Source organism: Protopterus annectens, chromosome 3.part0, assembly GCF_019279795.1.
Source record: "Protopterus annectens isolate FY-2018-M chromosome 3.part0, PAN1.0, whole genome shotgun sequence".
NCBI classification, from domain to species: domain Eukaryota; kingdom Metazoa; phylum Chordata; order Ceratodontiformes; family Protopteridae; genus Protopterus; species Protopterus annectens.
In genome coordinates, this window is record NC_056731.1 from 1,711,712,017 (window position 1) to 1,711,734,842 (window position 22,826).

Here is a 22,826-nt window from a genome sequence, read left to right on the forward strand (position 1 = left end):
CAGTTGTTAACATCAGGTACAGGTATATTGTGTGCGGGAACTACTCAGGCCTCTACAACATTACCTTACAGCCACTACAATTTGTGAGTCCATGTGCTATGGCAGAACCACTCACCACAACCACAAGGGGAAATACATATTGCACCTAACCATCTGCAACATGGGTACTCACTGTTCCACACCAGAGGTAGACCACCATTGTTGATATCTGACCATACCCACCTTTCTCTGGACATCCATATCCCATCCCCACCCCCAGGCAAAGTTGTCACTGCAAACAAAGTGTATTTATCAAAAGCAGACTTTACACTTGTGAAGACTGGGGTGGAAGACTTCAAAGGACCCATGCTGGGGGAGTATACCGGCCACTCTGCATAATCCTTGACAATTGCATTCTATGAGCATGTGGAAGGTTTGCATTGATCATGCTATCCCAAATATACCCATGACTGCTCCACAACAGGACACCTGTCAGGTGTACACCAGCCATATATGAGCTGTCCAACAGACGGAGTGAGCTAATACATTGCAGAGCAGTAGCCCACAGAGGGGGACATCTCTGAACAGTACTGGCATGACACTTCAATCCCTCATAATCATCACAACAAAGTGTTGACAGTGAAATTGTCCAGACAATGCAGATAAGGCTGTTATTGACGCCCACTTACTGTTAGAGGTCCTCACCAACCCTCTTCCAGCACACACCAACAACATGGATGTGGCTTAGCAAATTCAACCCCTGGGATCTCCACTGTGTCCCTGCTTGACAGAGGCACAGCACACTAGCCTCACACGGTGCCTTATGTGACCTACTTTACAGTGGCACAGTAGCCTACTGTACTGGGGAGGCAGACGCCAAGCACACTCTGGCTAAGCTGTCATTCCCTAGGGCAAACAGCCTAGTGTTGACCTCTACACCCATATGTTTAATTGTCAGATGCACAATATTTGTTGCTGATAGACTGTTTGCAGGTCTTTATTGCCATAGCATTCCCTGTTTCTATGAACAACTTGTGTATCTGTGGAAGATGTTTGAATATGAGAGGGATCCACTATATCACGTATGTCTCTGTAGTCATTTAACTGTGTGCACTGGGCCGTTTGCTGTAATGTGGTTGGTTCCTGGAATTACACGTACAAATACCGGATATGTGTGGCCAACTGCTAAACTGAGATTTGGCCTAAGTGTGTGAGCATGCCCAGTTCAGGCTTTCCATGGCATGTTGTCTGACATATGTCTCATTTATCAAAGTGTGCGAGCATGCCCAGTGTGAGCTTTCCATATGTTGAACTCTGCAGCCCACCACATTTGTGGATGAGTGTGAACTTCAACAATATCTCACGTTTATGGTTGTGTGTTGTGTGTCATGTTGTGTAGTTACTGTCCAACTGCTTTGTGTCTGAACACAACAGGGATACTGTGCCTGCAGGGTTTGCATGGGATACTTTGCATACAGTTGTCAACATCCTTTCATACTGACCTAACACTGTAGTACCGTATAGTGTACTGGTTCAGTACTTTCACTGTGGTGGACAGTATCCTGGGCTTTAGTCCTATCACTGCTTTACATTTTCATAGTGAGCACAACAGCCTGGTTAGGGGCCAGTTGTGCACATCTGACCATGTTGCATTATGTTCAGATATGTACTACTTAAACCAGGCTTGTCCAACATTGGTAGTGTATTCCACAACATAGGTGTACATTGGCAAACACTAACTATGTGCCCTAGGCCATTTCTAATGCTAGTTGGAGAGTGTGTTTGTCCTTCGACACACATTGTATGTGGAGTTTGCCATGACATATGTCATGGTTAGTATACTGTGCCTCCTTCTACCCGTGACATAACAGTGATACCCAGGGTAAACCTACCATCTCCCATCCACTCATCATGATTCCTCTGGAGGAGAGTCGATGAGTGACTCTCTGGCTAACCTGTACTGGGAGTTTACTCAAGAGTGGGGGTGGCTTCTGTGTTATGGATCATTCAGTACAGCTTGTCCTATGTATGTCAGTGCTGGGGTTCAGGTCTCTCATGTGCATAGCTCACTGCCATTCAGATTGTACAAGGTGCAACATGTTCATTGATTCCAGCTTGGACATGGCTTTATACATCAGGCACAGCTTGCCTCTGGGTGGGCAGTATGGCAGTGTGTGGAGCTGCAGTTTGTTTAATCAGGCAACACATGGCATCTGTTCAAGCTCTTTGATACTCCTGGTGAGGTACTTTTGGGGACTTTACAGTTGATGGAGGTGTCTGCTGAGGTACATCCCACAGGGGCTATTGCAGTCAATTGTAACGCTGATGAAGGATGACTGCAGAGCCACAATGACCTCCCTTATCTAGATCTGACAACCTTCATGATTAGGTGGGTATATGGTATGTTTCTGTAACCACTACAGCCACATGCTTGTCCAATGCAGGATATCTATCAACTTGTGTCCCCAGGTCTCTCATTACATGTTAAGTACTTAATGGGTTAACACCTATGTGGTAATTGGTGGGCACTTACTGTATATCCACAGGGGTTGACTATACACTTTTCTGCAATTAGCTTGCTGACATGGCTATGGCACCAGTTGTCTGTTTCTATGTGGCCCTTTTGTGGGATGCTTGTGTCAGCTGGAGGGTCAGATATGGTGGCCAGTTTGTAGTCCTCTGCAAACATGTTCAGACACAGTCCTTCCATGTTGGCCTGTACCTATGGGACATATATACCAAACGAGGGAGGTCCCAGGACCAAGCCTTGTGGGATGCCAATTATATCTGGTTTGTAGTCCAACATGGCTGCAGCATGTCTGACCATGTCAGTTCTGTCCTTGGTCTGGTTTGCAACCCCTCTACTGACACAGGGGTTTATATTTAAGCTGGTGAGCTTATCTATAATGAACATGTGGGGTATTGTATGGAAGACTTTGCAAGGTCCAGCTACACTGTGTGGACCACATTGCCCTCATCAATGACCTTAATGACTGTTTCAAATGAGTCAAACATGTTTAAGGGGCAGGATCTGCACTTAAGAAAGCCACACTGGGTAGGGTCCGGTGTCAGTAGGTCCCCAATATATTTATGTCTGCGGTACATGCTGATCCTTTCCATAGCTGTGCAGACCAAGCTTGTCAGGATTCTGGGGTGGTAGTTTGCAGTATTCATTCAGGCAACACCTTTGTTGAGAAGGACCACTGTTATTGTACACTGCTCTTTGGGTACATATCCTGTGGTAAGGCTGACATTGAGCAGTAGTGTGATTTGGCATTCCATTCTTCTTGGAGTACATGTTGGACTCAGCCCAGGACACCATCTCATACCATTGCTGCTGTTGTGTTTTTCTTTGTAGATGCTGGCTGTTACCTCAGCATCTGCAATGTCAGCAGGCCAGCAGTCTGCTGGGATAGATATTTTGCATTCTGGGGGGGGGGGGGTTTGCACTGCACCTGTCAGGTTGGATGTTGGCAATATGTGTGTGTGTTTGGTATGTTGTTTGTAATATTTGAGTGATTCAGAGAATATCTGTGAATGCCCAACAAGGTTCCTACCATCAGTTAAGAAAGCCTTGTGATTATCCTTAGTGTCCTGTACAATTTGTATCTTCATAGGTTCATAGGTTCATACTAGACTATCCACCCTAGGGCATTTATAAGCCTAGCCAGAGTGTGTGTGGATTTTGCCACCCCTTGCTATGTGAATATTATGGCCATTTATGATTTACTTTACTGTGACTCTGTCTGGACGTGACACAGTGAAGACCCCCAGTGTACATCTACGATCATCCATCCACTTGGCAAGATTCCTGTTGAAGAGTGTCAGTGAGGGGCTCTGCCTAACATGGAGTGGGATTCTGTTCCAGGGTGTAGGGACCCTCTCGGTTATGTATCTGTCCCTCCAGCACATCCTATTTCATTATGTGTTGAGGTTGACATCTCTCACTCTCACAGTTCCGATGGCTTTGGGTTTTCTGGGGTGGAGCATGTCCATTACTCCTGTGTTGGACATGGCCTTGTACAACAGGCATACTACACCTCTGTGTAGGCAGTATGTGACTGCATTCAGCTGGTGTGTCTACAGCCAGGCAGCATATGACATATATTTGAGACCCTTTATCCCCTTGGTGAGGTACCTTTGAGGTCTTTCTAACTGCTGCAGGTGTCGGGTAAGGTACATCCCAAATGAGGCATTTTACTAGATTATGGGTCTGATAAGAGAACAGTATAGGGGCACAATGACCTCTGTTGATGTAGATGTGAATCCTTTCATGATACGGTGTCCAATATAGACAGTCTTCCTAGCCATGTTGGCAATGTGAGTGTCACATAACAGGTTACTGTCCACTTGTGTCCCTAGGTCCCTGATTACTCCTTCCATACATAATGGTTTACCACCTATGTGGTAATTTGTGAGTACCTTGTTTGGTATTTGGTGAGACATTCATACTGTCCAGTGTCTTCAGGATGGCTGGGTGGGGTTCCTGTGTGTGAGAGTGTGGTCTGTAGCATGATACAGACTGTACAGCAGTTTTGCCTACGGTTAGTTGCACATGGGTGGTCTCCGATGCTTTGTGCATTGTCAGTTACCTGGACGTATGGGTGTCTGTGCTGAATATGGATACTTCCCCTCCTTTTATGTTTTGGTCCAGGTTTTGGGGCCATAACGCATGATATGAGGTATAACCTGGTAGTGCTGGTGTGCTGTCAGGAGGCTTGCTGCAGGTTTCTGTCACTGCACGGACATCAATGTTCTCCATACTGGGGAGGGCCTCAGGAGCATGCTTATTGAGGTTTACATGTCTGGCATAGGTCAGCATTACCCTTATGTTTCTTTCCACTTATGTTTTCTAGGGTGGTGGGTTAGTCTTTTCAGCCTTGCCTACGAAAGGCTCTATGGAGGTGGCAAAAGCCTTATCCAATATCCAGACGCCCAGGGGTAACAGGTGCAAGTCATCCCTGGAACAGCAGCATGGCTTGTCAAGCATGACATCCCAAGCAGACAGACATTGGATCCCCTTGGAATGACACCAGTAATTGTGCCACTTGTTAAAGCTGATCATTCTGTGTTTGTACTGTGGCATCATTCTTGGTGAGGATAGGATGCTGCAAACGGTCAGTGTCATACCGGCCTGGACTACATAATCGGAGAGCTCATCTATGTCTCTTTTCATGTAGTCCGGGGAGTTACATCTCAGGTCATTCACGCCAGCATGGACAATGACTGCATCATATTTCTACTTGCTTTGGGGTGACCTGCGTATTTGTGTTATGAGGCATATTGTAGCAGCCTACAGGCAGCTTACTGTACCCTTTCCCTTGTTCACTCTCGTGAGCGGGACTGCAGTGTGTCTGACTATGGAGTCACATATTACATCTGTATCAGGCATGTTGTTTCTCCTTCTGGCCTGTGACTGTTTGGCACACCAGCTTTGTGTACTATGTGTTGCATGTGCTATATTTGGAGGTTGTGGTTGCTTGGGTGTCTGCTTTGGAGGCCTCTGTTGGTGTGGTGTGTTTGTAATTAGGGCCTCCAGGAATGTTTTTCTGTGTTTATGTCTTTGGTTTGCAGTTGTGATAGGTTTATGTGGGACTGGGTTTGTGGTGTGTGTGGTTACCTTCTCCTCCTGACTAGTTTTGACAGTACTGAGTTGAGGGAGCTCAGCCTCCGGTTTGGATAATTGGTTGCATCTCTCACATATATTTGTATTTCTTGGGGGGAGTTCAGGGTTGTCTGTGTACTTGGGGCAGGTGTAACATTGCCTCAAGATTCACAGATTCAACTTGTTGTAGCTGGCCTTAGTGGATTGTATGTGTGGATATATTTTATTGCCATACTACTGATCAGTGATTACTTCCCTTTTTATGTTTGCTCTATCATGTAGTAGCTTCCTCATTCTCTTGCATGGTTTGGTAATGGCTGGAGTCCACCATGCCAGATGCCTGCGTGTATGGCATTGTGTCTTGTTTTATTTGGGATTGCATAATCCAAGCATTCCTGGCAGTGTTCATGGAATGCCTGTATAACAGGTTCTGAGGTGTGGCCCATATTTTGCACCTGCACAGGGCCTTTAATGGATTCCACATCAGTTTGGAGGAGTGCAACTTTTGCTTTACACATGTTTTTCACTGTGGTTTTCTGGCCAGGTACTGTGGTCAGGATGTGTATATCCAGTGTGATTACTCTATGGTCTGGTCTTACCAGTGAGGGATACACTTCTCATCTTGCCATCCAGTACCCATGTTGCTGATTATCACATCCAGTATGCTTACCCCTCTTGTGGGAGTGGTATGTTGTTCCTGGGCATTTTGGTTTATGGATTCTAGGAACTTTTGTCCTACAGTGTTGGAGCTAGTATAATGCTCCCAGTCTATGTCTGGGTATTTTCAGTCACACAATACAATGTGGTTTGGAGGGCTTGATATATTCATGTATTCCAACACAGGCCAGGTGCAGTTCCTGGTGTTAGGACGGTAGTCTGTAGCAGGCTATAAACTGGGAGGCAGGTTTAGCCACTGTTACTTGACCATGGCTAGTCCATGCTGCTTCTTGTTGTGGTACCAACATGGGGGTGTGGTTATCCTTGACAATTATTGCTAGTCACCCTCCTTTTGTAGCTTGTTCCATGTTTTGAGGCTGTACAGCACAGTATGAGGTGTAACCTGGTAGTGTTAGGTTGCTGTTGTGAGCCTTGACCCAGTTTTCTGTTACAGGACAGATATCAACATTCTCCATACTGGGGGAGTTTAGACTGCATGCATCTTGCTGTTTAGACTTCTGGCATTGGGTAGCATTACATCTAGGTTCTTATCCCTTGTGATACCTATGGAGGTGGGTTTGTGTTTTGAGCCTTACCTATTCAGGGCATGCTGTGGGTAACAACAGCCTTTGCCAGTATCCATAAGGCCTGGACTGATAGGTGCACGCCACCCCTAGCAGGTGGAGCATCATGTCATGCCTAGCATGTCATCCCAGGCTGGCACACATTGGATCCCCTTTGACTAACTGCAATACTTCAGCCATTTATTGCAATTGATCATCTCATCGTCATATTGTGGCATCATGCTTGGTGAGGGTAGGATGTTAGTCAGAGTCATCAAGTGTGCATATACTACATGTTGTTACATTGCTTAACACATGGTATTCATGCCTCAGGTGGTGCTGCAGGGCTGCCTCTGTCGGATGCACATACTACACTCCCTGTACATGTTTGAGAGCAGATTATGTCATTTTAGGCATCCCTGTTATTATATGAGTGAGTCAGAGAGGGGTATCATTCCCAGGGTTCCTACTGAGCCAGTGTATGTGCTATGCATTGTGTCTTTGGCAAGGCCAGGGCATACTGGGCATGCCTCCTTCTGCCTACTGGGGCAGGCTCAGGTTGTTCCTCCTCTGAGTCACGCTCTGCCTGTGATGGCCTTGGCAATGGTGGGGGGCTGTTTGGCCCGGCCCTATGCTGGTCCTGCTGCAGCTGTTTTGGCAAGATCATATTATGTAGCATAGCACATACCATGACAATTTGGGTACATGTAGTTGGTGAGTACTGCAAGGCTCCACCAGATGTGTCCAGACACCGGAACTGTGACTTGAGCTGTCCAAACACACGCTCTATTACATTACGTGTTTGTGCGTGTGCCTCATTATGGCGTTCCTGTTCAGGTGTGTGTGCATTTCTGATGGGTGTCATCAGCCACAGCTCCAGTGCATAACCTGCATCCCCCACTAGGTGCCCATGTGGGAGATCCCCATTGGCAAATGTCTGGTACAGCTGCGTCAGATGCCAGATATGGGAATCATGGTAGCTCCCAGGGCAGCCAGCATACACATTCATTATTATGCCCTGGGCATCACACAAGACCTGGCAGTTGATGGAGGGGAAGCCCTTGCGGTTAATGTAGGCCCTACCCTGCTCACGAGCTGGTGCTTTGATGCGTATGTGCGTGCAGTCTATTGCACCCACTACCTCAGAGTATTCTGCTATTTGCTGGAAGAGACGCATATTGCTGGCCAATACCTCATGGGCATTGGGGAAATATACATGATCACCAACATGTGCTGACATGGCATCCAGGAACTGGTGCAGTACCCTGGAGGCTGATGCCTGTGATATCCCCATCATATCACCAGTTGGTCTCTGGAAGGTACCTGTTGCTAGTATTCTTAGGCCAACACATACCTTGGTTTCCACTGGGATGGGTTCCCCTCTGTTGGTTCTGTGTGTGAGGCGTGGCCTGCACAGCTTGACAATTTGCTGCAGGAGGTCTCTGTCCATTCTATAGTGCTCTATCTCCAGCTCATGTAATCCATGGTAGGTGACCCTGGGCCTGTACACTCTTCTCCGTCTCCTCACTGTGGGTTGTCTGGCACCATTTGCATTGTCACCACCCTCAGCAAGTAGCCTATGTCTCCTTATGACAGCTATGGCAGCCCCTAGCGTTTCTGCTCTGAGTTCAGCTTTTTCAGTTTTCACTTCTAATAGCTAACTCCTGTCTTGCAGTGTCTCTTGAGAGAAACATCCTGCACTGCTGTTTGCAGAGTTTTAAGTGCTTGGCTGAGTTACTATTCTGCCTGTTTAATTGCCTGCTTCTAATTGTTTTCACCTGCTAGCTCCAGCAGTATTCCCTGCTAGCTTCCTACTAATTCTGTTGCTTCCTTTTTCCTTTCTGTTTCCTCAGGGGGGAGCAACGGGCATACCAGCAGAAACACGCTCACAGTGGCTTACACGCGTGCACACAGGCTTACACGGTTCAGAATCTGCTTATTCAGGTTAAAACGCGCACACTAGCGCAAACAGTCTTACAAGTCTGCCAACAGGCTCCCACATGCTCAGTCTGCCTTACACGCGTGCACACTGCCCTACTCGCTTCATGGCACGCACACGTGCGCATGCACGCCCAGCAAGAAACTTTGGTGTAAGCAACAGTGTACACCTTCCATTTCTTGACTTTCCCATGCTTATCTTGTGGCACTCCTCTTTCCATGATATGTGTCTGACATCTGTCATGTAACACTGACCTCCAGTGAACTGCATTTCTTTCTACCATTCCCCCAGGTGATGTCACCTATCTCCTACTCTATTCCTCCCCCTTATGTATCTCTTACACTACTCAGAATGTGCTCATTTGCTATGTGACAGTGGAATTCAGTATCCTAACACTCATTTACATCAGATTGCCTACTAATGCTTAGTTACATGTCTTAGACTCAGCTTCCCCCCTTAGCAACCACTAAACGGTGGCCATGTTATTTTTGGTCTGCTGGTTCCTGCATTGTAAATTCATGTATTGCATAAAACCCACATTTGTGGGTTTATAACCTTCATTTTTATGTTTTATACAGTGCAAATATTTATTTCTTATATTTGGATCGGGGTACCTTGCCAATGGCCACATATTTGGCCATTGGCGTGCTGCCTGACACATATGCACCCTTTATTTGGAGATGACATGGCTCCATTGTGTTTTTTGCAGAAACGTACTCAGTTGTCAACTGAGTACATTTCTGCAGCTAAAACGGCTCTTACACGGGCTGCTTTGGGCTTCCTGGATTGCTAATCTACCTCATTTGCATGCCTTTCAGCTGCAAGTGAGGTGATTAGCATATCCACGCCCACTCTGTGTAAGAGACGTTTTAGCTGGTCTCTTACATGGAATGTAGGGCTGTTCCTGGATCGCGAAGGCTGCATGGAGTCTTACACTACTCTTAGACTCCGTGCAAGCCTTCGTGAATCCTGCCCTGTATGTTATTAAATATAGAATTAACAGATCAGTTATCGGAGATACAATATTGATTATTGCAGAGTGTTCAACAAAGATATAACTGTCTTCCAAGGATTATTTACCAGTGGCCTGGGATAGATTCGTAGTTCTTTGATTTTTATTTCCATCGATGCAGTTGTCTTCAGTAAAGTGTAGAATTCTTCGAAGGTCGGGGTGTATTTGAATTCCACCTTCTGGGTACGCATTTTCTAGATACAGCAAGTATTGTCCATAACAAATACATATTTGTCTTATTCAGGTAGGGACCTTCATTTACATTTAGTATAATCAATACTTTAGTTAAGGTAAAGGATTCATTAAATAAAGCTTGTAAAAAATGATTGATTCCATTCCATTATGATTTAATTTTATTACATTCATATAAAATATGAATCCAGTCTGCTTTATATGACTTTTCACACCTCCAGCAAAAAAACATTTGTAGTAGTACTGATCTTTTTAATTCTATCTGGTGTTTAAAATGCTCTATGTAAGTATTTCCAGTTAAATATTTTCCACTACTGTGTGTTAGAGGTGTAATTACTGATAATAAGATATTAGTTTTAATTTCTTCTGTTAACTGCATTGACTGACCTTTTGTTAAGGACTGCCAGTATGATGGTTTGGGAAGTGTTTTATATGTTATTAACTCTTTATATAGATTTGAAATGGAATTTTTATTTTCACAACTATTATATATAAATTCATGAAGAAAATTTATTAGATTTGGAATATCTTTAAATGAGGAATTATTAATTAATCTGCATAAATCTTGAGTGTACATTAGAATGCTTTGTAAGGTTAACCAGTCCTGTGTTGGAATATTGTAAGCAGTTTTTATCATATGTATATCTAAAACATTTATTTATACATTGAAACCAGCATAAGAATCCATTTTGTTCCCATGAAGTTATTGTTTCCCTATATATTTTGTGAGGAAAGTTCTTAGTGATGATAAATGGAGTTAAAAGGTCAAACCAAAGTTTTAGATCTATGTTTGCATTGATAAGTTTCCTAAAGAAATTGATGTAATGATTAATCAGTGTTGTTTTTAAAATGTTTTGTTATATTATATTGTATACTTATGCATATTATATGCCAGGGTTTGTTTGATTTGTCTGCTATTACATTTCTAACAGATTAAATTAATTTGTTAATATAGCCATTGTTAATTCTTTCCAGTTGGCAAAATAATTTGGGTTTATCCAGTCTATTGTAGTTTTAAGCACAGATGTTTTTATATATGTTTCTATTTCTGGGAAGTTCAATCCTCCTTGTTTCCAGGGTCTAATGTGATGAGTTAGAGCTACTCTATTCTTTTTGGGATGCCATAAAAAATTTATTAAACATGAGTTTATTTGTTTAAGAATGCATCTTTCAGGAATTAACTGTATTGCTAATGCTACATATAGTATTTTTGGCAATAAGACCATTTTTATTAATTGCAATCTGTCTTCAAAAGTTAATATAATTTTGTTCCACTTTTCTATATATAGTTTTATTGCTTCACTAATGTTTTTATAATTTATTAATATTGTTTTGTTTATATTTTTGCATAACACTCTTTCTAAATAATTTAGCGTACGTTCTTGTTTTCCTTTGATGGATTTATCTGTAACTAGTAGTTCTTTTTTCTTATTTAAAAACAGGAATTTTGATTTTGACCTATTAAAGTGTAGACCTGAAATCTTATAAAATTTCTCCATTACTTCTTCTAGCTCTCCTAATGACTCTCTGGAGTTTGATAGTGTTAATAAAATATCATCAGCAAAAAGCATTATTTTAGATATGTACTGGTCATAAACTTCTATTCCTTTTATTCTTGGATTATTCTGTATTATTTCTGCAAGTATTTCTATAGCCAAAGCAAATAAAATAGGAGAAAGGGGGCATCCTTGTTTAGTACCTTTCGTTATATGGATAGACTCTGAGGTGACAGGACCTAATTTAATGTAGGCTAAGTTATTAATATATATGTTTTTTAGTAATAAGATGAAGGGAGGAGGAAATTCAAATAATGCTAAAGTTTTAAATAGATATTCCAATTTGAGGGAATCAAAGGCTTTTTCTATGTCTAATCCAATTACAAGTGTTTCTCTATCTTCTTTATTCACATAATCTATAAGAGTAAGTATCCTTTTAATATTATTATGTGTGTGCCTGTTATATAAAAATCCAGTTTGATCATTATTAATTGTCTTTGAAAGTGTTTTTTTTATTTTGTTAGCTAGAATTGACATGAATATTTTGTAATTATTCAGTAATGATATAGGTCTGTATGAGGTGCAAATGTCTGATGGTTTATTATCTTTTAGAATTGGTGTTATGAGAGAATATTCCATGAGGGTGGTATTTTTGCTTCTGACTGGACTTCTAGCAAAGTTTTATGAAAAAGGGAGATTACTGTTGAAGGGAAGAGTTTGTACATTTCCGTAATTATACCATCTATCCCTGGAGCATTGTTAGATTTACTTTATTTTATCTTGTCAACAATTTATTTGTAGGATATAGGTTTTTGTAGGTCTAGTGTTAAGTTTTGGGATTTTTTTTATATTGATAAGGTTTGTATCTAAGTTTATTTGGTTGGTATCTAAATCTTCTTTTTTGAAGTGTTCCATATAATGGAACCAAAATGCTTCAAGGATGTCTCCTATATCTGATACGTTTTTTCCTTTCTTTTCATGATATATACGACCAATGTTATTTGATTTAGATTGTATTTTAATTCTTGTAGATAAGTTATGTAGATATCTGGGGAGGTGGCTAATGAGTTTATTTTTAATTTTTACAAGGCTAGACAAGTTTTGTGTGTTAGAATGTCATTATATTTTTTATTTAATTCCTCTATTTCTTTTTTGACTTCTGGACAATTCTGATTTTTTTTTAGATTTTACTGTCAAAAGTCTGGTTTGCAAGTCTAATGATTCAGTTTCACTCTCTAACTTTGTTTTTGTACCAGCTAAGGGTCTTACCAAATAAATATGCTTTTAATGAGTCCCAAACCATGACTCTACTGATTTCTGTTGTATTATTAATTTCAAGAAATAATTGTAGTTCTGACAACATCCAGGGTCTGAATTCTTTAATTTCCGTGATATATGATGGAATTCTAGTTGAGAGGATTAAAGGTTTAAACTCTGGAGCTTCATTATCCGAGAGTCATGATCTGAGAAAGGGCATGGAACTATTGAGAAGTTGAGGATTTTTGTTTGTAAATCTTGAACTACGAATAATTTGCCTATTCTGGTTTGTGTTCCAAATCTATGGTCTTTATGGGAAAATAATAAGGATTTATCATCTTTTACTTTAAAAGTGTCTATTAAATGAAATTAATCAATCCATATTTTTAAGGATTTTGAAATAGTTGCTTTGCGAAAAGACTTCTTGGTGGTTTCAGAAGTTTCTGAGGTACAATTAAAGTCTCCTCACAGTATAAGATTTCCTTTATAATTGTTGGAAATAAAATCTAGGTGTTTTTTTAACCGTTCCTGCTCCAATTCCTGGGAACCAATATACATTAGCTAAGGTCCATATTCTGTTATTAAATTTAATTATAACAAATGCTAGTAGACCTTCTTGTTTTCATATTTATAAATAACTTTTGGAGTGATTATGTTTTTCTTCCAGAGAATTGATACACCTTTTGTCTTTGTTTTATAGGAGGATTAAGCTAAGACTGTATAGTCCTTAGGGTTCCAAATAAAACTATCATTAGTCTTAAAATGCATTTCTTGGAGAAATACTACTTGTACCTTATTTATTTTTAAATATTTTAGTAAATGTGATCTTTTATTTTCATTATTTAAGCCATTAGTATTTAATGATAAGAATGTTAAATCCATTTCAAGTTATTGTTGGAAGAAACTTTTGGCTTCTTTTTTTTTTTTATTTTGATTATAGTAGTTATACCATATTCTCTGATAACACTGAATGTTATTTTTATGTGTGTAAAATTGGGAGTGTATGTTAATAATCTTTCTTCTTTAAATACAAGTAAGGTAAAATTCTGGCCAGGGTTTAAAAAAGTACTTCTATAAAACATTAATTCTATTGGATTATATCTCATACCTTTAACCGACAATATCAGCTAAGCTCCATATGTTAAATTATTATATGGAGAATTTTCTTAAAAGAGATATGAAATTCCATATTATTCTATTATTGTTCTATAGTATTTTATATATCAGGATGGAATGTTAGTAGTGTAAACAATTATTATGATGACTTAGAAAATATCCAATATTTAGTTACCCTTAAGAGATCCCAAACATGTCAGATATGTAATTTTGGATAAATTAAATGCAACAGAGGAGCATACACTAAATAACCCAACAACAAATAGAATATTACTAAAATAATTTGACTAAAAGGACTCTGCGGGTGACAATGAGTGATTACCAATGAAATATGAATTTAATGTAGGTGTACTGTCTTCCTTTACTTTCCCACTCTTCAGCTCACCAACTTCAACTTACACTTATGAAAAGACATGGCTTATCAGTGGTATCCTGACTCTGAGTAGAGGCGCCCTACATTCTAGTGTGCAGTGCTTTTACATATTTATAGATTTACAAAGCAGAGTCTAAGAATGAACTATGAGCACCCTGATAATTCCCATCCTGCATAGGGCACCTCCTGCTTCCAGAATGGGTAATCACATCAGGTCTAGAATGAATGTGAAGGTACCTATATGGTAATCAAGACTTACCTTAGGTAAGTATTAATCAAATAGTATTTAGAGCATCTTAGAGAGTTCTCAGTACTGAAAGATTTCTGATGAATTTCGAATAATAAAGAAAGAAAGCACTCACATTGAAAATTTGTTTTTCCTAGTTCTTTTTTCTTCCTTCATTAGAGGTTTTTATTTTATATAATGTTTAGTAGTACCTCTTGGATAGTTGTATTGTACTATTATATATATATATATATATATATATATATATATATATATATACACACATACACATATGGTCCATATCAATGTTGAAATGTCAAAATGCTTTCATTAATAGAGGAATGATGTTGTTTGCTGAATGGCTGTGTACTGGATCAGCGTGTATATTTAGTACATGCATGCTGTTAGTAGGTATTTTGAGTTCAACAGTGTAATGCTTCAACTTTTTGACATTTCAGGAATTTGTATTCAGTATTACAACTTTCTGCATACCACTGTTCAATACATTGTCACTTAGTATATATGTAAATATATGGCTCTACTTCAGTTGATCAAGTTACCATAACATCGAACCTGAAATTATCAAGACAACAATGAATGCTAGATAAATAATGCACCCCTCCTCACAAAAAAACAAAACAAAAACATTTTGTCTATTTTAAACTTTTACTTTGCATGTGAAAGGATTTTCCTCACTTATGAGTGGTGCACTGTCAACGTTTACATTGGCTACATTTTGTGGTTGACATTACATTGCTGTCTGGGTGTCTCTATTAAAGTAAATACACACACACACACACACACACACACACACACACACACACATCTATATGAATGTGTGCCAAAAATTTGATTGAACACTATGCACACACACAGTTACTGTAGGCAGCAGTTTGCAGCTAATATGATCGAAACATTGCCAATCAAAACTCGAGATGGAGTTTAATATCAGTCAATGGGGAAATATTTACAATCTGGCATTTACCTAGCTCCCCATAATTCTAGCGGTCCAGAAGGGGTGCACATCAAATAAGCATATTCACTTGGACATGCCCAAAAGTCAGTTTACAGTTATAAGTGTTTTGAATACCTATATATAATATCACAAGAAACACTGACTGAGATTCTTATACATGTAGTACATTATGCAGCATAAATTATTACAGGCAGGAGCCATGCACATGGTGTGGATAATTCTAAGCTAGTGATAGCATGGTCTACAAGTCTCAAAATAGCATGGTATACAGCACATTCTAATGACTACATAGTGTCATGGAAAAGAAGAACCCACTGCATCTCAGCCACATGGAGTATGCAAATGACAACGCTCAAAAAGCAGACCAGTTCAGATAAGTATAAAATTGGCATACTGCACTGCAGTGTCTACCTGCTTTAAACATTGAGATTCCTGGATAGAGCATCTTTGCAGGGCCTTCCATACCATTTGCAGCAGCAGCAACAGAAGGGCATAGTGGACTGTCAGGCTACAAACACTTAGTAGCAGTACCACAGCCAAGGTATACATGGTTGCAATATATTACGGCACTGGGAAACCAGCACTTAGCAGTATTTTTCCTTCACCATAATACGAACAAAAGATGAATGACTTTAAAAAATGGCTTAGTTTCTGGTGTCATTCTAAGGGGGTGAGATATTTGTCAGCATGGAAGGAGATGGTCAACAGACCATGCTGCTTTGCCAGGGATGGTCTGTACCTCTCCCCTCTAAGGCTTTCTAATATTAGCTAAAACAATGTCTTCCCCCATAGTGCCTTTTTAGGCAATGTCAAACTGAAAGTAGTTCCAACATAGCAAATCAAAACCAGGAAAATCTGAAGGTATTACTGTTCAATGCTAGGAGTCTAAACAAAAAACTCCACTCCCTAGAAGCTCTCTTCACCCTTGAGAATGCCGATGGCCATGCAATCATTTACACATGCTTTAAAGCCGCAGAGAGTACACAGACAGTGCAAAGTTATAATGCCTTCCACACATTGAGACAAGCTGCTACACAGACAGGGACTAAAGATGGAGGTGTCTTGATTTACATCAAAAATAAATACATGTCAAGCCTGGTCAAACAGGACAATATACTTGAGCTACTCCATGTTCAAATCACCATAGGCAAAATCCAATACAACTTCCTTGCAAGCTATGGGTCCCCTTCAATGGCCCAGGACACCAATACCATGTATTTAAACTTATTGGAAACACTCACCATTCCAACCCAATACCATATTCATGGGCGACTTTAATTACCCCACTATTAACTGGGAATCTTATATGACACCAAACATACAGGCAGAGAGATTCTTGGATTTTGTAAACTAACTGGACCAGATTGTCAATACACCAACCAGAGTTGCAACCATACCGGATCTGTGTTCACTAATATGGGATAGTGCTGCACACCCCCTAATGTAATGTCTTCTTTGGTAAAGTCAGATCACAAAATGGTCTCCTTTGAAGTGAAAATAAAACCTGAACCCTCAGCAAACCCTGGAATATTCAGGAACTACTCTAATGCAAACTTCCTGCTATTAAGTGATAACCTGGCAAAACTTCAATCCCCCATAAACCCTGAGAACACTGCTGCCTATGCAGAACTGTTCACAGAAACCCCATACAAGAATGTTAATAGCCACATAGAGGCAGCTGTACCCATCAAGAAGAAGTACAGAACTAACTCAAAAATCAAGCTTCCCTGCTTGAATCACAAAATCAATAGGCTGTATAACAGAAGGAAGACAATCATTGCAAAAATTTGGAGGTGCAGCACCCAGCAGGATAAAATCACTATCATCAAACTAAACAAATAACTCAGAGGACAAATAAAGTCTTCCAAAGCCAAAATTTAGGTAAATTTGGCTTCCAAGACCAATGACAACCACAAGGCATTCTTTAGTTATGTCTACAACCTCAAAGGCAATACACCATCAAAAATAAATACACTTCAAGGCTGGTCAAACAGGACAATGCACTTGAGCTACTCCATGTTCAAATCACCATAGACAAAATCCAATACCACTTCCTTGCAAAATATAGGTCCCCTCTATAACCCAGGAAACCCATACCATGTATTTAAACATATTGGAAACATTCACCATCCAACCCAATACCATATTCATGGGCGACTTTAATTACCCCAATATTAAATGAGAATCCTATATGGCACCAAACGTACAGGTAGAGAGATTCTTGGATTTTGTAAACACAAACTCCCTGGACCAGATTGTAAATTGAGCCACCTATACTGATCCAGAAGATATAGCAAACCTACTGGCCGACAAATACAGCTCTGACTTTACCCATCTCTCCCATTCAACCTTCCCTCAGGAAATACCATCAAATGCAACTCCCCCTGCTATCACTATGGAATAGGTCCTTAATGCTCTCTCTAAGGCCAAGAACACTGCATCAGTGAGCTCCGACAATATCCCAGGATGTCTTCTAACTAGCATGAAACATGATCTATCATGCCCTCTGGAATTGCTATTCAACTGCAGCCTCCAAACAGGCTTTGTACTTCATGACTGGAGAACAGCAACAGTCACCCTCTGCATAATGCTAAGCCATCTACCGACCCTGGAAACTACAGACTCATAAGTCTCACTAGTCCTATATGCAAAGCCATGTAAATAACTATCCTGGAAATTATCAACAATGATATATTAAACCTCCAGACAGAGGACTCAACTCAATTTGGTTTCATCAAGGGCAGGTCATACCTTCTCACCCTGGTGGACTTCTTTAAGAAGGTCATCAAAGCAATGGATGAGGGCAAAATGGTTCACACTACCTAACTTGATCTGGCTAAGGCATTTGACAAAATACCTCACTCTGGCATTGTTGACAAACTCAAGAGGTTAGGTACAGACGTTTATGTCACCCAGTGGATAGCCAGCTGGCTCATAGATAGGACCCAGGAAGTTAAAATTGGGGAGTCCACCACTATAAAGATGCCAATCACAAGTGGAGTCCCACAGGGGTCGGTCCTTGGACCACTCCTTCTTGGCATTTGCTTATCTGAAGTCAGAGAAGCAGTCTCTGGCTGACTAAATTTCTAGATGATTGCAAATTAGGAGCTGTCATTGAATCCCACACTGACACAAGTGTTCTCCAGGAAGGGTTCACACAGACAAACAACTGATGTCAGACCCATGGACTAAAACTAAATGCCAAGAAATGCATAACAGTATCCTTCAGGAAGTCATCCAACACTGGTAACTGTCATATTGACAACACACCCCTTACAGCTGACCCAGTAGTCAGGGACCTAGGGACCCACATAATAGTAACCTAGCCTTTGACCATCACAAGTCTACAATAGTGAGGAAATCATTCTATGTTGTGCAACTTATAAACAAAGGTATGGCATCTAGGTCCAACAAAGTCATTCTTCCTCTGAATTCAGCATTTATCAGACCTATCATTGAGTACAATGCCCCCTTTGGTACGTACTTAAGCAGGCATATCCAGCAAATGGAATGTCCACAGAGGTGCTTCACTAAAACAATACTGGGCGTAAGTGAAATGTTCTATACAGACCGCCTTAGTGCCCTATCTCTGTCTCCTACAGGCTGTTGAGGGGAGATCTATGCCTGGTATACAGGGCATTGTCAGACCCCACTCTGATGGACCTCCTGCATATCAGCAATAGAAATAGCACAAGAATTACCCATTCTTTGCCTGTGATATATAAATAGGACCTGCTGGAGAGACAGATATGAATCCCAGAGACTATCCTGTCTCTGGAACAGGTGCCTCATCCAATAGAAGCAGAGCTCCACCCTAACCCAATTAAAGTATAACTTGGACAACTGACTGGGGAACAGGAAATTCATCCCTGGCTTGGCACCTATGTTTTTAATGGACATATGCAATCTGTAAATGGGTACTCTATCAGGCCCTGCTTGTAAATGTTTCATCTCCTAAGCTCCTGTTTCCACTTATCAAGGATACCATAACTTGTCAGAGATTTGGGATGCATGGCTAGGCTTAAAAAGACCCATGTGTTCATTAGCCTAGTAAACACTGATGAACCTATGATGCATGCATTATCACTCCCAGGCTTTGCAGGCCAGAGCATGAACTGGGCATGTTGTATATCAGGCATCACCATACCTATACAGGTTATGAGGTAGGCAGGGCATAGTTATCATGAGTTGCACAGATGAGTGTATACAGTGCTAGGTGACTGCAACATTATAATGTAGGATAGGGTTATGCGAGATGACATGTTAGCAATGTATTCTGGATAATGGGGTCATGGATCACATCCTTCAGCATGCACTTCTGAATGTTTCATATGTTCATGGTTTGCAGCCACAGACAGACTACATGGTTCACTCCAGTGTCATAGGTTCCCAGCTACAAATACATTACAGTGTCTGCCTCACTGCCATATATATATCCATTTAGGAGTTTGTTGTTTTTTTCTGAGACACTTCACCAGGCATAACCCTTTCCATAACTCTGTCTACAGAAGCTTTAATGAAATTCGTCCTTTCACAGCTGTGTGATTCTAATTAGTGTTGACTGAAATGGCACTGGCACTTTATATCATTCTAACAACAGCCTGCAAGGGAAGCAGGTATGTTAATGAAGCTAGTTAGTGCCATTATTTGTGAATCACAGTCTGTGCACATTGTGTCCAAATTTGTAGTCCCTGGCTTTGTACATCTTGGTGACTACTGAGCAGGCATGTGACCTGTACACTCATGAATACCCTTAGCACCCTAATGCAGCCTTATTGTGTCCTTGCACTGTAATGCAGCATTAAAGCCATGGCTTAGCACCACAGTGCAGCACTATGTGCATGATATATGATTAACAAATGTGCATCTGTGCACACAGTACTACCTCTGTGCTCATCAAGTGGACCTAAGTGAGTGGCTACTGCTATTTCAGAGAGTGCAAAATGCAGAACTCCAGTGTATTATGTCAGAGAGATTAGGATTTTCTGTACTTCCCACACAGGAACTTCAGTTAGTGCCAGTCTGAATGCTCACTGTGGAACCTGGATGCCTGGTCCAAGCTGGCTGGAATGCTGACTGATGCTACTGGCATCACACATTCTAGTGAGCAGTACTGGCATAGATGCAGTAGCCTGAAGTGGCATCAACCTTGCCCGCTTCTTTAGTGGGAGGCAAAAGTTCAGGCAAGGGAACCTGACATGCACTGTAAGCATTTTTTTTTCCAGAATCACTGTCTTTTACTGTCTTAACTGGTGTGCACATATACAGTTGAACATGACTTGGTGCCACAGAATGTGGGAGCACCTCTATCATCAAAGTGAAGTATATGATATCTGTGCCAGTCCACTATACTGCAAATGTGTCTTGTCTGTAGCATATTTGTGTAATCATTTTTTCCACTGTGCCATTCTCCTGTAGGTCCACTTGCCATACAGGAAAAGGTGAGGTCATGGTCACCTCTGGCTGTGCGTGCTGATGCCTCTGGCTCAGGTTCCCCAATGGCCCCGATATCTGCCTCTAAAGAGATGACTGGGAAGAGTTCATGTCTGCTTCTGAGGGGCAAAAGGTCCTCCCAAAAGTTGACCAAAAAGGCCTCCCCAGGCATCCTGGCATCAGTTACAGAGGCTGGTGACAGTGCACCAGCAACTGAATGCCTTACTCAGCAATGTGGCATGCCTTCTGGTACAACTACGTGAGTCATAGAAGTGGCAGCAGCCTCCTCCCCCCAGTCAGGACACTGGGGGAACAACCAGCCTATAACATCAGCCAGCAAGGTCAATATTGCCTAGATATGTTGCCCTCTGAGCAGGCCTGGCATCCAGACTTGTCGGGACCCCACCTTATCCCTGTCCTAGTGTTTTCTCACCTTTATGTATCATTCCTCATTCCTTAATTATTATTATTTTGGTTTTCTCCTTGCATTCCTTAATTATTGTCCAACCTTCCTCATCACCACTTTTCTTCCTTCAGTGTGTCTTTGGTCATCCATTTTCCTCACCACCTTGAGGAAAGTTGAAAGCCTTATCAACAAAATAAATAAAGAACACTGTTATATTTATACACACACACACACACACACACACACACACATATATATATATATATATATATATATATATATATATATTTTTTTTTGTTTTAACGCAAATCATATTCATTTGTCAAAACACAACCAAACCCAAAGATTGTCAAAAGCTTGATTAAACAAAATATCAGAAAAAACATTTTCTGCAGAGAGCAATCCTCCCATATGCTTCATATGGATAACTGCACCCCCTGCCACACACACACACACACACACACACACACACACACACACACACACACACACACCTGCTACTTAATTAGGTTTCACAACCTCAGAGAAAAGGACATTCCTTTTCCTATAGTTGTACAGCCTCTTGAGTAAAATCAGTTGTGGGCTATGGATGAGCAAACGTTTGGGTTTGTCTTTCCAATTATCTGATATTATGATTTCGAATGATATAAATGGAAACACCCCAAAAATCCACATTCTTTCATTTGGTACCAAGTACTGAACAACTGGAAATACTTTGGATTGTCTAACTGGTCATAATGTTTTGCTATTATTCAAAAGGCACATAAGTGGAACAGACTAGGTATAACAATAAAGCTACCTGCTTGCTGGAAACCATATCAAGAGGTGTTCTAGATGGGCTAACTTTTCAGCAAATTTATTTTTGAAATGAGACAAATCCAACTTGCAAATCTGTTTAGTACTGTTTGAATTATGTGCTAAGCACTAGGTCATCCTTTTGTACATGCCAGTATTATGGAGTTCCACTGCTGCAACCCCTAACCGGGAAAAGCTGAAAAGACAAACAACATATATGGAATGATGCCAAGGATCTTAATATGCAAACATGCAAGTAATACTGGGTAAGTGAGCCAGATAGTGTTCTACTTTCACAGACCAAGTTTCCTTGGAGTCTTGTTACTGTGGAGAAGAAATGTATCACAAGTACCCAGACACATTTATACTTTGAGTATTGTAAAGTGGCACACCCTTATACAGAAATACTGTTATGGTGGAATGGCTTTATACAAGAAAGTGGTGGGGGGAGGGGCATCTTTTATTTTGAAAGTATAGTTGAGACTAGTCCCCTGCATCAATTAGCATATATAATCAATATTAGTAACTTCAGTTGGCTAATAAAATTCATATTGTCTATTAGATTCTTCTTTTTGACTGTATCATGCTAATGCTGTTTCAGTACATTTTGTATTGTGTGTGTTTAATGTTTACCGTATGACTGGTTGTGGCTACATTTCTCTCCCATGCTTCTAATTTTCCCATTCTAACCTTACCATGTTTTGTGTTTTGTTGTCTTTAATAAAGTTCAATATGTAAATGCAAAACTGGCATTATAACTATTCACATGCAAAATATCTCTTCATTTCTGCTAATCACAAC

At 40.7% G+C, this 22,826-nt stretch overlaps 1 protein-coding gene across 1 annotated transcript in view; it reads right to left on the reverse strand.

Annotated features, from left to right (window-relative positions):
• The window catches only part of GPLD1 (glycosylphosphatidylinositol specific phospholipase D1), an 871,054-nt gene that overhangs the window by 232,106 nt on the left and 616,122 nt on the right, over positions 1–22,826 (reverse strand). The window lies entirely within an intron of this gene.